The sequence below is a fragment of the Petaurus breviceps genome, unplaced genomic scaffold, assembly GCF_028583685.1.
Source record: "Petaurus breviceps papuanus isolate PSGF00001 unplaced genomic scaffold, PetGlider_PUasm1.0 184, whole genome shotgun sequence".
NCBI classification, from domain to species: Eukaryota; Metazoa; Chordata; class Mammalia; order Diprotodontia; family Petauridae; genus Petaurus; species Petaurus breviceps.
Window position 1 is genome coordinate 2,456,950 of NW_027185793.1, and position 15,485 is coordinate 2,472,434.

Sequence of the window (15,485 nt, forward strand, 5' to 3'; positions counted from 1 at the left end):
CTCTCTCTCTCTCTCTCTCTCTCTCTCTCTCTCTCTCTCTCTCTCTCATGACTATGTTAAGTAACTAGTACCCAATTTTCAATAACCATTTGGCACCAATTGACCTTTGCAAAGGGACATTTACTTTACAGATATAAGAAAGAATAAATATACAAATGCTTTCCCTAACACTTTAGGAGCATAATCCCCTGGTACCACTTCAGTCTTTAGGAGAAAGGATAAATCACACAACTTAAATCAGTTCCTACATAGCATTGGTTTCACCAAGCTCACATCCAAAATTTCTGCTGGATTGGAATCCTGGACCCTTGTTATTCAAGGTATCAATGCTGGTCTGGCTATGGTATTTGGCCTGGATTTCTGTACTCCTGAATCCATGTGCCTTGAGCTGTTGACTCAGATTAAAGACTCTACTTCCTGTCCATAGAATGAAAAGTAATGAGGGGGAAAAAGGATTAAGTACCCAAGCCCATTTCTTTCGGGTTAAAGATCTACAGCCCTTCCATTTACATTATAGTTCTCTTACCAGAAGCTGTTATTAAATAAGCCAGGGTATAAATGGAAAGTCATTTCAGAGAGATGACTCTAAGGTCGGGATGGGGGCTAGGAAAGATCTTCAGAAGCTGAGATTTGAAATGAGTATTAAAGGAAGCCAGGGAAGCTAAGGGGCAGAGGTGAATGGGCAAAGTATTCTATTCTAGGCATGGGGGACAGCCAGTACAAAGGCAGGAAGTCAAGAGATAAAGTGTCAAGATTGAGGAACAACAAGTGGACCTGGTGTAGTTGGATCTTAAGAGTTCATGAATGTGGGTAAAGTGAAAGAAAACTGGAATGACTCAAGGAAAGAGCTATAAATATCAGATGAAGGATTTTATATTTGAACATTGAAGGAGTAGGAAGCTACTGGAGTTTATTGAATGGGGGGAAGGGGGCATGCCATAGTTAGACCTGTGCTAGGGATAATAATGTTCAAAAATAGATAGTGCAGGTCTTTTAGTAAGATTCTATCATGATGGTTATCAATCAATCAACCAACAAATATTATTAAGTACCTATTATGTGTCAATGATATTTAACTGATGATGGACTTTGTACAATGAACTACTTCTTTCTGTAAAAGTTTGAAATTGTGGTCACTGACATTGTTGTCATAAACTGGAACCAATCAATGACCATGTGGAGAGAATAAGCAATGAAGTAGATTTCTTGGCTTCATAGGGAAGGTAAAAATAGGACTGAGATTCAAGGCAAGGGCTGATACTACCCTAAGAAGGATAGGACTTGTTTCCATGTATCACCATTTAATAGAATAGATCAAGATATGCCAGGAAGCCCTTTGCTGACAAAGTCTGTCCTGTTCTTAGAGGATCCTGGTTCATCAGAATCTAAATGTAAACACTGTGTGCTGCTCCTTGGATGGCCAGAGAACTGTATCAGACCAGCTTCAGATAGTTGGGAAATCACCTGGGTCCCTAAAATTGTAATAGCTCAATTTTTCCTATAATATTGTCAATGGGCTATCTGAAGTGGAATTTTGCTAATGTTCTACTGATCTTGTACTACCTATTTCATTTTTTTCTGTGATGTCTCATTTCTTCATGTAAGGGGTGGGGGGTGGGGGGTTGATTGATTAAGTCAAGTCACTCTACTCCAGTTAAAATAACAAGATACTCTGATATCTGATTGAGGTGAGAAAAAGTCAAACAATCAGTCTTTATCATTTGTTTCAGTTTCAATCTATCATAAGTTTTAGACCAAGAATTCTTACCTTTTTTTGTGTGTCACATATTCCTTTGGAAGTCTGGTAAAGTTTAGGAATTCCTCTGAATAATATTTTTAAATGCATAAAATTAAATATGTAGTATTACAAAACTGGAAACCAGTTATATTGAAATGTAGTTCATACGTGTATGTACATGTGTGTGAATATATATAATGCAATTTATGTGTTTCTATATATTAATGTAATATATAAATGCAACATATAGATGTATGTATACACATACAAATACATACTATATACACATGCATATACGACAAGAAGGATCTTAACATCATTGATAACCATATAGTATGTTATCTATCTAGAACTAGACATCCTGGAGTATTAGTGGAGGTGATGGAATTCCAGCTGAACTATTTAAAACCTTAAAAGATAATTCTGTTAAAGAGCTTTACTTGATATGCCAGAAAATTTGGGAAGCACAATAGTGTCCACTGGATTGGAAAAGACAAATTTACACCCCAATCCTAAAGAAGGGCAATGCCAAGAAATGTTGAAATTACTAAACAATTTCTATCATTTCACTTGCCAGCAAGGTTTCTGCAAGCTAGGCTTTAGCAATATGTGAAGCAAGAATTATAAGAATTACTCCTGGTTTTCACAGAGTGAGAGGAACTAGAGCCAAATTGGCAACATGAGTTGGATTATAGAGAAAGCAAGGGAATTCCAGAAAAAACACCTTCACTGATTATACCAAAGCCTTTGACTATATGGATCACAAGAAATGTGGCAAGTCCTCAAAGAGATGGGAATACCAGACATCTTACTTGTCTCCTGAGGAACCTGTATCAGGGCCAAGAAGCAATGGTTAGGGGGTGGCCAGGTAGCACAGTAAGAGAACCAGCCCCAGAGTCGGGATGACCTGGGATCAAATCCGGGCTCAGACACTTAGCACCCACCCAGAAACACCTGGCCATGTAACCTTGAGCAAGTTACTTAACTCCAATTGCTTAGGGGCAGCCAGGTGGCACAGTGAGTAAGAGCAATGGCCCCAGAGTTGGGATGACCTTGGATCGAATCCGGGCTCCGATACTTAGCACCACACCCAGGAATAACTGACCGTGTAACCTTGAGCAAGTTACTGCAATGGTTAGAAATGAATATGGAAAAACTGATTGATTTAATATTGGAAAAGGAGTATTATAAGGCTGTATATTGTCACCTTATTTATCTAACTTACATGCAGAGTACATCATATGAAATGCCAAAGTGGATGAATCAAAAGCTGGAATTAAGGTTTCCAGGAGAAATATCAACACTCTTAGATATGCAAATAATACCACTCTGAAGGTAGTGTTGCAATCTATGGATGCTGGGAACCCTGAAATTCAAAGGCAAAAGACACAAAAAACCTGCCTCCAAAGAATTTGACTCAAGTCTTCTTTCAGTCAGAGACAGGGTTTATTAAAACAATAGTTGAGGTGGATGAAGTTCCTGCTGAGTCATGTTATTGGTCAGATATTATGAATCTGAGCAATCTAATGGGGGCAAGTTAGACCCTTGGTCTGGAATGGGTATAGATGGAATCAAGGCATGGCAGTCTAGGGTGGGTCCAGGTGCCTACAAAGAGAGCTGAAATGGATGGGCAGTTAAAAGGACTATTCACAGATACCTCAGGCAAATGCCAAGGATTGGAGTTCAGGGGCTGGGTTCCTAGAACTCATGGGAAAGTTCAAAGGGGGAGGGGTCCAAAGCGCATACCCTGTCAGTAGAAAGTGGAGAGGAATTAAGAAGCCTTTTGATGAGGATGAAAGAAGAGAATTTAAAAGCTGGTTTGAAGCTTAATGTAAAAAAAATAAATAAATAAAGCTAGGATCTTGGCAGTTAGTCCCATCACTTCCTGGCAAATAGAGGGAGAAAAAAATGGAAGCAGTGTCAGGTTTTATATTCTTCAGCTCAAAGATCACTGTAGACAATGATGGCAGCCATGAAATTAAAAGATGTTTGCTCCTTAGAAGAAAAGCTATGGCAAATCTGGACAGCATACTAAAAAGCAGAGACATTACCTTGATGATGAAAGTCTGCATGGTCAAAGCTACCAATATATGTACCACATATATGTACCAATATATGGCCATGAGAGTTGAACTATAAAGAAAATTTGAATGCCACAGAACGAGTACTTTACAATTGTGGTGCTGGAGAAGATTTTCTAGAGTGCCTTGGATGGCAAAGAGGTCAAATTAGTCAATACCTAAAGAAATTAATTTGGGCTATTCACTGGAAGGTCAAATACTGAAGCTGAAACTTAAATATTTTGGCCACATAATGAGAACAGGGACTCATTGGAAAAGAATTGATGTTGGGAAAGATGGAAGGCAAAAGTAAAGGGGAATGGCAGAGGATGACATTGATAGATAGTATCATGGAAACAATGAACATAAACTTGGACAGACTTTGAAAGATAGTGGAGGATAGAAAGACATGGAGTGTTACAGTCAATGGGGTCATGAAGAGTTGGACATGAATGAATGATCAACAACAAAATATATATTAATATATACAATATATTTATTATGCATATACAATAAGTGTATATATTATATGTATGTATTATATACATATATACATAGTATGTATATGCAATATATATTTAGATATGTACATACTGATAATAATTTAATATCAATTTGAACCCCCAATAAGAGCCAGAGCCTGAACTAATAAGCTAGAAGAAGAGCCCAGACCTAACAGCTTCTTTGTTCTCTGAGTAAATTCAGAGAATACCTCTTCTTATGTCAACAAGGCCAGATGGGGATGACTTAAGAAGATTTTTCCCTCTGTTTATGGCCATTAAGGATGAGACCCATAACCTGAGACACTATCTTGAATAATGGGACTTTTTCTTATCTTAATTTTTTGGGGGACATATACAATGTTATGGCATGTTAATGGTAAAGAAAATGAATAAGCCTTGGGGACAGAGCCAATATGGAGGAATAGAAGCAGGAAAACTCCATGTGCTCCCTTCACAACCACTTCAAATACCTATGAAAATTACTCTAAACAAACTTTAGGGCTACAGAACCCACAAAGTAACAGAGAGAAACAAATCTCCTGCCGAAGGCAGCACGGCAGGGAAACAGGAATAGTCCATTGCAGGTCACTGGGAGCAGAGCCCAGGCCCGCATGAGTCCGCGGTTTTAGCCCCAGGGCAGCCCCGCCCAGCCACACCTAGAGGGACGTTGGGAGAGTGGGTCACCAGCAGCTGTGGTGGTTTCCAGAATCATCAACCCATAAATGCCAAAGGCAAAATGAGAGGTCAGTGTGGACTTTGGGAGCAGGGGGTCCAGGTGTATAGTCTGGCTTCTGGCCCTGGCAGGAGAAACACTGAGGAGTGGCAGCCACCACTGCATGGCTGCTTCAGAGCTTCTGGTGTGCAGATTGTAGGGGGACCAAGAGACCAGTCTGAGGGGTAATCGCTCTTGCTTTAATTTGGTTGGATCTGGATTGCTGTCTAGAGTGGAGGTCCTGGGGTATGCGACCAGGTGCCAGAGTCTGTGAGGGCTTCAGAGAGGGCACCCAACTCTCAGAAGCTCCAGCAGCTAAGAAAACCCCAGTGATTTGGGACAAAGCTCTCCTCTCTGGAAGAAGAGTTCTACTGTGGCAAAAAGCTCAAAAGTCGACTAATTGAGTGGCAACATGAGCAAGCAAAAGAAACAAAGCAAGCACAGCAATCCAACTTTAGATTCCTATTTGGGGGACAAAAAGGATTAAAGCATGGAACAGGAGGAAGACAACTAAGTCAGAACCCCTGTACCAAAAGCTTCCAAGAAAAATATGAACTTGTCACAAGTTATAGAGGAGCTTAAGAAGGGTTTTGAAAAACAAATAAGAGAAGTGAAGGAAAAATTGGGAAGAGAAATGAGAATGATGCAAGAAAATCATGAAAAGAGAGTCAACAACCTGACTGAGGAAAATAACACCTTAAAAATAGACTAACTCAAATGCAAAAGAGGCTCAAAAAGCCAATGAAGAGAAGAATGCCGAATTTGCCAGATAGAAAAAAATCTCAAAATCTCATTGAAGAGAATTCCTTCAGAATTAGATTGGAACAAACAGAAGCTAGTGACTTTATGAGAAATCAAGATGCTAATTAAACAGATCCAAACAAATGAAAAAATAGAAGGCAATGTGAAATATCTCATTGGAAAAATCACTGACCCAGAAAATAGATCCAGGAGAGATAATTTAAGAATTATTAGACTACCTGAAAGTCATGATCAAAAAAAGAACCTAGAAATCAACCTTCAAGAAATTCTCAAGGAAAATTACCCTGGTGTTTTAGAACCACAGGTCAAAACATAGGTTGAAAGAATACACCAATGACCTCTTGAAAAAGATTCCAAAAAGAAAACTCCTAGGAATATTATAGCCAGCTTCCAGAGCTCCCAGATCAAGGAGAAAATATTATAAGCAGCCAAGAAGAAACAATTTTAATATTGTAGAAACACAATTAGGATAACACAGGATCTAGCAGCTTCTACATTGAAGGATCAAAGGGCTTGTAATATGATATTCTGGAGGGCAAAGGAGCTGGGATTAAAACCAAGAGTCACCTACCCAGCAAAACTGAGTATCATGTTTCAGGGGAAAATATGGTCATTCAGTGGAATAGAGGACTTTCAAGCATTCTTGCTGAAAAAAATCAGAGTTGAATAGAAAATTTGACATTCAGATACAAGAAGCAAGAGAACCATGAGAAAGTAAACAGGGAAAAGAAATCATAAGGAACTTATCAAAGTTGAACTATTTACACTCCTACATGGAAAAAAACATAATTGTAATTTATGAAACTTTTCTTAGTATGAGAATAGATGAAGGGAATATAAATGTATATATATGTGTATGTATACATACATATATATGTCTATATAGGAGAGTATATGTGTATATGAATACATATGTTAGTGTGTATATATATGTGTACAGGTATACATAGACAGAAGGCACAGGACCAATTGAATAGGACAGGATGCTACTTAAAAGGTGAAATTAAGAGGTGAGAGAGGAATATGGTGAGAGGAGATGGGGAGAGAGAGAATGAGGTAAATTATCTCATAGAAGAGGCAAGGGAAAATGGTTACAATGGAGGGAAAGAACAGGAAGGCAAAAGGGAATGGGTCAAACTTACTCCCATTGAATTTGGCTTAGGAATGGAATGACATACACACTAAATAGGGTATCTCACCCTACAGGAGAGTAGGAGAGAAGGGGATGAGAGGGGGGATGATGAATGGGAGGGCAGGTTGCAGGGGAGGGAAGTTAGTAGCACACACCTTTGAAAAGGATCAGGATCAAAGTAGAGAATAGAACAAGTGGGGGATGGGATAAGATGGAGGGAAATATAGTCAGTCTTTCACAATATATCCACTATGGAAATGTTCTGTGTAGCTACACATATACAACCTATATTGAACTGCTTATCTTCCCAGTAAGGGTGGGTGACAAGGGAGGAAGGAAAGAATCTGGAATTCAAAGTTTTAAAATAAAATGTTTAAAATATATATTATTATTTTTGTTTTCATGCAACTGGGAAATAAAATATACTGGCACTGGGGTATAGAGATCCATCTTGCCCTACTGGAAAGTCAAAGGGGGGGGGGAGTTGGGGGAGGATATAGGAGAGAGCAGATTAGAGGAAGGGGTATACAGTGAAATCGCTATTTTGGGGTGGTGGGTAGGGGAAATATGGGCAGAAAATTTGTAACTCAAAATCTTGTGGAAATGAATGATGTAAACTAAAAATAAACATAAAATTTAATTAAAAAAAAAAGAAAACGCACATCCTGGGTTGTAATTTCCATTGACACTTTGTCAACCCTTTTATTGTATTTACCACCTATTCGATGAAGAAAATTCTTTTTTATAATTGCCAGCAATTGATGGTGTAGGTGAATTAAAGAGTAGGGCTAGGCGAGCATATTTGGATAACAATGCTGCTTCAATGGAGTAGTATCATTGATTATATATCTTTCTTGTTTATGCATGGAGAGTTTTACAGTGAACTTCAAGATCACCAGTTTATAATGCATGCACTCAGCTAAACATAGATATCAGAAAAAAGACCTTGACTACCAGTCCACTTCCTGCATGCCCAGACTGCTTGTGGGAGACACAGCAATATTTCTTGATACTGATTGCCAAATATTCTTCTTGGAGAAAGATATGGCATACCTGTCCAGAGGGGACTTTGCACCCTCCCGGGTTCGAACAAGTCAACAAGTCTGGACTCAGACATAGCTCAATGAGTCCTTGAACTTGGAGCAAGTTACAAGTCTCTGTACTCAGACACAAGTTCAAGAATCCATTAGACTTGGCCCCCCACATATAATATGTTTAAACACATATGGAGATCATAAATTTGAGTGACATAGAGACCCTAAGTTGGGATTGTTCTAAAACATATTTAAGCCTGGTCATTCTTATATCAGACTGTCAGAACTTACATTTTGGCTCCTTGTATGTACAAGCTCTCTAGCTTTGGCTAAATTTAAGGGAATAAATAATATGAATTTACATATCACCTAGCCTGTTTGTCCCCTTTAACCAAACTTTCAAGTCGACAATACACACACATTATTATTATTGTTGTTGTTCAATCATTCAGTCATATTCAACTCTTTGTGACCTCATGGACCATTGTATGCCAGGCCCTTCTATCCTCCACTATCTCTCAAAGTCTGTCCAAGTTCATGTTCATTATTTACATGACATTATCTACTCATCTCATCATCTGCCATCCCCTTTTCCTTTTGCCTTCTCTTTCCCAACATCAGGATCTTTTCCAATGAGTCTCATCTTCTCATTATATATGGTTGTATATATTCCAAAACCAAGTTCATAGATTCTGGTTAAGAACCTCTGCTTTAGACTAAACACAAAAAATCCTTGTAATTAGAGTGACATTGCTCAGGAATCATATTTTGATTGTCTGAGAAAAGTTGGTCATATTCCATAAAATATCAAACTGATTGAAGATCAAGGTTATTTGAGCTTCTGGCTGAGGTTCAATTCCAACTCATAGCAAAGAAGGAGAAAACATTTTAGCTATGCCCCCTAAGGAGTCATGTCAACCTTGGTTGCTCCTCTCCTCCCACTTCACCCCAATTTTGGCCAGAGGATGATTTATTTGAAGGACTCCAAGGATTTTGGACTTCTCATGTCTCCATAGGTGTCCTACCCATGTTACCAGATCAGCTGATGGCAGCATCAGCATTGGGAACCAAAGACAGATTAGACATAGATTCACGGCTCCACAAGGAACCCTGCAAAGAAATCTCTGTTATGTCCAAGGAGAACTTATGTGCTCTTGTGTATTCAGTTAAGGTGAGAAAAGTTTTCATTCTTAGTTTAAAGCTTATGATTAATTGAGATTGAAATTGAAGCCTGTGATTCTGATTCATTGGTTGAGACTTGTGCTCACCTTGCTAGGGTATTGGGGCATCTTACCACTTATTTTAATGGGCATTTAGGTGGCAAGGTGGATAGAGTGCTGGATATGGAGTCAGAAGACTCATCTTTGTGATTTCATATCTGACCTCAGACATTTTCTTATTGTGTGACTCTGGGCAAGTCACTTATCCCTATTTACTCAGTTTCCTTATCTGGAGAAGCAAATGGCAAACCACTCCAGTATCTTTGCCAAGATAGCCCCAAAGGGGGTAACAAAGAGTCAGACATAACTGAACACCACCACCACCTATTTTATGTGGAGTAGATAACTTGACTGATTCACTCAGTGAATCCCACTCATATTCAAGTTGGTAGCTCCATGAGCACAGGACCTATTGCTTTTTTATGCACCTTTATATTCCCCAGAGTGTCATGCCCAGTTCATTGAGCATAGTTGACCCTCTATATATCTATTGGTTAAAAGTCTCATCTTTAGTAATTTTTATGATGTTCTGTTTATAAAGCTTTATTCCCTTCATTCAGCTTCTATTGGGAATTCCTTCGGTGCTTAAAATCAAAGTGGTGTCATTTTCTTCTCACAGCTATATTAATTTTCACTTCCTCTTTTTCCTTCAAGGATTCCTTAGTGTTCTCTACTTTGGTTACATCACAGAGATGTTTGAAGGGGAAAAAAACCCATGAATTGTCAATTAGAATTTGAAAAAAAAATACTGAAATATTAACATCTATGGTGAGTTTACTTTTTGAATGTTTAATTTTCCATATGAAAATAGAGAAGGTTCCAAAACTCATAGAGAATGGATGCTCAAAATAGTCTTGGAAAGTCCATTTGAGGCACTATAGATACCAATGGAGGGTATTTTGGGGAAAGTTGGGGTAAGTGCATAGTGACTAGCACATTGTAAATGCTTAATAAATCCTTGCTTGTTGATTGACAGTAAGGTGCAGGATAGAACATTGACAAACTCCTCATTTGAGGGCCAAGGACCTAAACCTAATCTGCTATCTTCCAACTGAGATAGGTGATTATTTCTCTCTACATTATTAACCAATTATTAAAATTGGGGAGACCTCAGCTTTTTTTTCTGTCATATTTCCTTGTCCAATCTCTCAGGGACGGGATTAACATTCTTCTCACTCTGAGTATTGCTACTTCACCCAATTAGCTCAGACTTGGGTGGGTGATATAAATTCTTTGTCTAGATAGCCCAAGGCTGGGGGTGGCCTCCATATAGGTATTTTTTCTGTGTCCAAGAGGGACATGATGTCACTCTCAGCCCTACATTGGAGTGACCACACTTCTTTTTGTGAAGTACATCTCACAGTAATTGTTAACCAATAAGAGTTGATTGCCATCCTCAGGAGCACTCCTTTTCCAAAGGGTATATAAGCCCTGAACCTGCCTCTATGATTGCCTTTGGCATTCAAGAGTGCCACTAGCTATTTATTTAAAATACTGGCATTATAAATAAAATGATTAAATTACCCAGAAATTATGTCTCTCAAACTTTTTAAACACCACAGAACCAAAATAGGAACTGTTTTTATCAATCATATTATTTTTTTCTATCAGGGAATTACTAATAATTTGTATTTATTCAACCCCAAGAGTTGAACATGTCTTTGTAAAAGAAACAAAAAGAGGTACAAATCAAATGTTATTGGGATTCAAAGGAGGCAGATATCACAATCAGTTCTGTGCTGCAGGAGAGGGAGCAAAGCAAGGAAGATGTCAGCATGGAGAAAGTGGCCTTTGAGTGAAGTCTTACAAGATGGATAGGATTTCAACAGACCATGAATCTGTTGAATCTCCCTCTTCTTGGACTAAACATAAGAACATATTCATATTTCAGCACATAATCGTTGCCTGTTTTTTCAGTTCAAAAAATTGATTTATAACCTTTCATCACATAGTTTTCACATGGTATAGTTCTGTTCATCATACCACTTAAAAGGTAAACAGAGCAGCAATATATTCACCATTGGTATATGAATGTGTATTTATCTCTGGTATATTGCAAGCCCCAAGTCTAGAATTCTCAGCACAAGAGCATTGTCAGTATATTCCCAAAAGCCAACTTGCATGGTCTGTTTAGAGTGCTGCAGTACTAATGGCATTGTCACTCAACCCAATAAAGAGCTGTAGGTACAAGTGGGCAGACAGGTTGAAACTGCAATAATTAAGTTATGCGATATGGTAAGACTTGCATTTTTCCACACTAGCTGAACTGTACAGTTTACCAGAGATACATTAGCGTGCAAAGCATTTCTTTCTGATTATGGGTAAATATAAAAACTATCCTACAGGCTTCAAGTTGAAAATGATTGTGTTCACTGAACACCATGGAAAGAGAGCTGTGGAAGGACAGTTTTCAATGAGTGAAAAATTGGTGGGAGACTGGTGGAAACTAAAAGACAAGTAATACCAGCACATTTTTTTTAAAAAAGCTTCACATAATGGTTACACTCCACTGTTTTGCAAAAATATTTGGCATAGAATCTGCAATGATTATGGAGTGAAATACTTTCTTAAAACAGGTCATGAGAAGAAATGTCTTGTGTCTCTTTAAGTTCTTACATTTCATGATACTGTGATTCAGGCCTGTTACATAAAAGAAAACCAAACTTGTCCCTAAATCAGATGTATGTGAATGACCCTTTGCTGAGCCCCCTAGAGCATCTAATGACAAGAGAATGCATTCTACCCTTCCTGTCTTCGCTTGGTGCCTTTCAACCCCATAGATTTCCCTTTGAGACTCGCTGACCCAGGACCCTCAGAGGGCTGTTGAATACACTGCAGTGCCCCAGCCCAGTAGGAGCCTGTCTCTGAGTGTCCTTAGATTGTGGCTAAGCATGGATGTGAACATCTTCCTTTCAATTCGAATCTAGAGTTTGGTTTCATACTTCACAGACTTGACACCATGCTCTGAATCTTGGCTTCAGTCTGTACCCAGTTGCTAAGCTTACTGCTCTCTGACTCAGCCACTTCATTTGGTTCCAGGGGAAACCACTTTTTCTACTTTTATTTTCATCACATTGAATGTATTTTCAGTTTTCCTTTTCTTCTCTTGCATCACTTTTTACACTGAGGAATTTTTGTATTTCAAAAACTCCAAATAGATATTTCTTTTAAAACTTTTCAACATTATTCATATGGAAAACCTCTAGAGTAAACAGAAATTTCATTTTTGAATAGCAGACATGGTTTATTGCAGGCTACCATATCAAATGAATTTCCTTGATACAAAATTATTACTTGTATTTCACATTCTGGTAGCTAATTTCTTAATCAGTAAAAGGATTACTAATTTTATTTCATCCTCAGAATGAACTTGGATGTAATGTCAGTGGTGCAATTTAGGTTTTTTTTCACCTTTTGTTAACAGTAGTGGACTCTAAAACTTATTAAAGTTTTTTGTCTTTGTGGTTGGCACATTACCAAGGAGAGATTTTTATCTCCAGTAGTTCCTATTCACCACTGGGATCAAAACTGACTGTTGGGTATTTAAAGCTCTACATATCCTACATCCAAGCTATTTTTCTGTGATTATTTTATATTACTTCCTTTATCACACTCTAGTCTAGCCACACTAACCTTCAAACTGTTTCTCATACAGGAAATTCTATCTCTGCTTTTGGGTCTTTGCACTGGGTTATCTTTCATAGCTATAATGCACTACCACCTTACCTCTAATTAGATTTCCTAATTTCCTTCAAGCCTCAGCTCACAAACTGCCTTCATGAAACTTTTCCTGTTTTCCTGGTATTCTTTTTTTTTCTTTTCTTTCTTTCTTTTTTTTTTGGAGGGGCAATTGGGGTTAAGTGAATTGCCCAAGGTCACATGGCTAGTAAGTGTTAAGTGTCTGAGGCTGCATTTGAACCCAGGTACTCCTGACTCCAGGGCTGGTGCTCTATTCACTGCACCACCTAGCAGCCCCTGATATTCTTTTTTTCATCAAATTTCCACCCTCTATGAATTTATTTATTGATTTAATCTCATTGCCTTCTGGGCCTTCTTTGGGAATTTCTGTGATTAATTGGGATGTGATGGATTCTTCTGCCCCAAATTCCCTGCTCCACACATTGATATGTCCCTTCCTCACTTGCACCTGGACTATTCCAACACCCCCCCCCTTTTTGGGGGGAAGGAGGTATTTAGTCTTGTGTCAGGCAGTCTCTCCTCTAGGCATGTCCCTCCTACTTCCTAGAACCCCTTTTCTGTATTTTTCTGGAACCTTGTCAATGTCTCAAGATAAAGTCTCCCAGATTCCTCACCTGTGACAAAAGAGGTGAGAAATCAATCAGCTATGCCAGAAGACACAACTCCCTCCTTTTAAATGTTGGGCACTGGTCCATATTATTGAATGGCCCTATTGTGTGTGGTGACCCATTTGTTCTTGCACTATATTAGAATCAGTGAAACAAGTCTATAATAACCCGAGTCCTGGGTTAGATGGGTGCCTTTGGACGCACCATTGATCATAGGACCATATATTTAGAACTAGTTGGTAACTTTGAGGTCATCGAGTCTATGGCTTGATTAAAGATTCTAAGTACCTAAAGGACATGTATAAACTCCAAAAGTCTCTTGATGAAAAATGTTATCCACACCCAGAGAAAAACCTTGGAATCTGAATGCAGATGGGAGCATACTATTTGCTCTCCTTTTCTTTTGTTGTTTTGTTTTGTTTCTTCTTTCTCATCGTTCCTCCCATTAGTTCTACTTCTTTACATGACTAATGTGAAAATAGGTTTAACATGAGTGTATATCAGATTGAGAGAGTAGAGCCTATATCAGATTGCATGCCATCTTGGGGAAGGGTGAGGAGACGGAGAGACAGAAAATTTGAAACTCAAATTCTTATGGAAGTAAATCTTGAAAACTAAAACAATTTTTTAAAAGCATGTATACAAAGTTAGTCCAGCCTCCTACTTGGGTTCCTAGTCACAAGTTTCTTCTAACTTCAGACTTTCACAAAACTGATTAAAAAAAATCTTTCCAAGGCCTATGTTCTCATTATGTTACTCCTCTGCCTAAAGCTTTCGATGGCTCCCTCTTTCCTATAGGATAAATTAAAGTTGTCTTATCTTGAACCCTTCATAATCTGCTCCCAATATATCATTTCTACCCTATGTTACACTAGTCTCCTTCCAAAAGTCTCTGTTCCAGCTAAACTGCACAGTATACATGCAAGGTTATTGGCCATTCCTGAAATATATTTTTCCTTCTAAAGATGTGCTGATAAATGTTAAACATAAAATAAACAGCTCTTTGAAAATTTGCAACATACTTAAGTTTAATCTGCATTGTAAGTATTTTTCCATTACTTTTTTTTTTTTGGAGGGGGAGTAGGAAGGGCAATTGGGGTTAAGTGACTTGTCCAAGGTCACACGGCCAGCAAGTGTTTAGTGTCTGAGGCCAGATTTGAACTCAGGTCTTCCTGACTCCCGGGCTGGTGCTCTATTCACTGTGCCACTTAGCCACCACTCCAAAACTTTCTTCAGTCAAGGAAATCAACAAAAAATAAATCAAGACATAATTTGAAGCTTTTGATAATTTGCATAGTGTAAATGAGCACACGGAAAACTTAACAATATTTCCTCTCTTTAGAAGCTGGCTCCAGTGTCTTCCTGCTTCCTTATCTCTTGATGTAGTGGATCTTCTTCCTTCAAGTCCTAGTTCTTCTTAGCTGAAGATGATCTCTCCCTCATCAAATTTCATTGAAGCTATTTGACTCTTTGTCTCTTGGTCTCAATTTCATCCTTGGATCATGTTCATTGGGCTACATGTTGGATCCTTTTATTAGATGACCAGCTTCCTGAGGGCAGTGATTGTCCTTCCTAATTTCTATTTCCTGGACACCTCCTCCAGTATTATATGTGTGTACAGATATATATTAGGTGCTTAATAAATGTTTTTTGAATTGAATTATTCCACTTAAACTTCTGTCTATCCCTTTGGGGTACCAGTTCACCTTTTTAAGGTAGGTTTATTTAGCAAAATAATGTATAATTGATAGTGCACAAGGTTTTTAAAATTAATTCATTTATTTTTAACTTTCAACATTCATTTCCACAAGATTTTGAATTCTAAATATTCTCCCCATATCTCCCCTTCCCCCCTCCCCAAGATGGCATGTATTCTGATTACCCCTTCCCCTAGTCTGCCATCCCTTCTATCACCTGCCCCCCCCCCATCCCCTTCCCCCTTGCTTTCTTGTAGGGCAAGATAGATTTCTATATTCCATTGCCTGTATATCTTATTTCCCAGTTGCGTGTAAAAACC

At 38.4% G+C, this 15,485-nt stretch overlaps 1 long non-coding RNA gene across 1 annotated transcript; it reads left to right on the top strand.

Moving 5' to 3' along the window:
* Positions 1-8,968: 8,968 nt before the first annotated feature.
* Positions 8,969-15,108, top strand: LOC138161240 (uncharacterized). Its single transcript, XR_011168311.1, has 3 exons — positions 8,969-9,112; positions 9,816-9,929; positions 14,811-15,108. It is a non-coding gene; the product is annotated as an uncharacterized lncRNA (long non-coding RNA).
* The last annotated feature ends 377 nt before the right edge of the window (positions 15,109-15,485 follow it).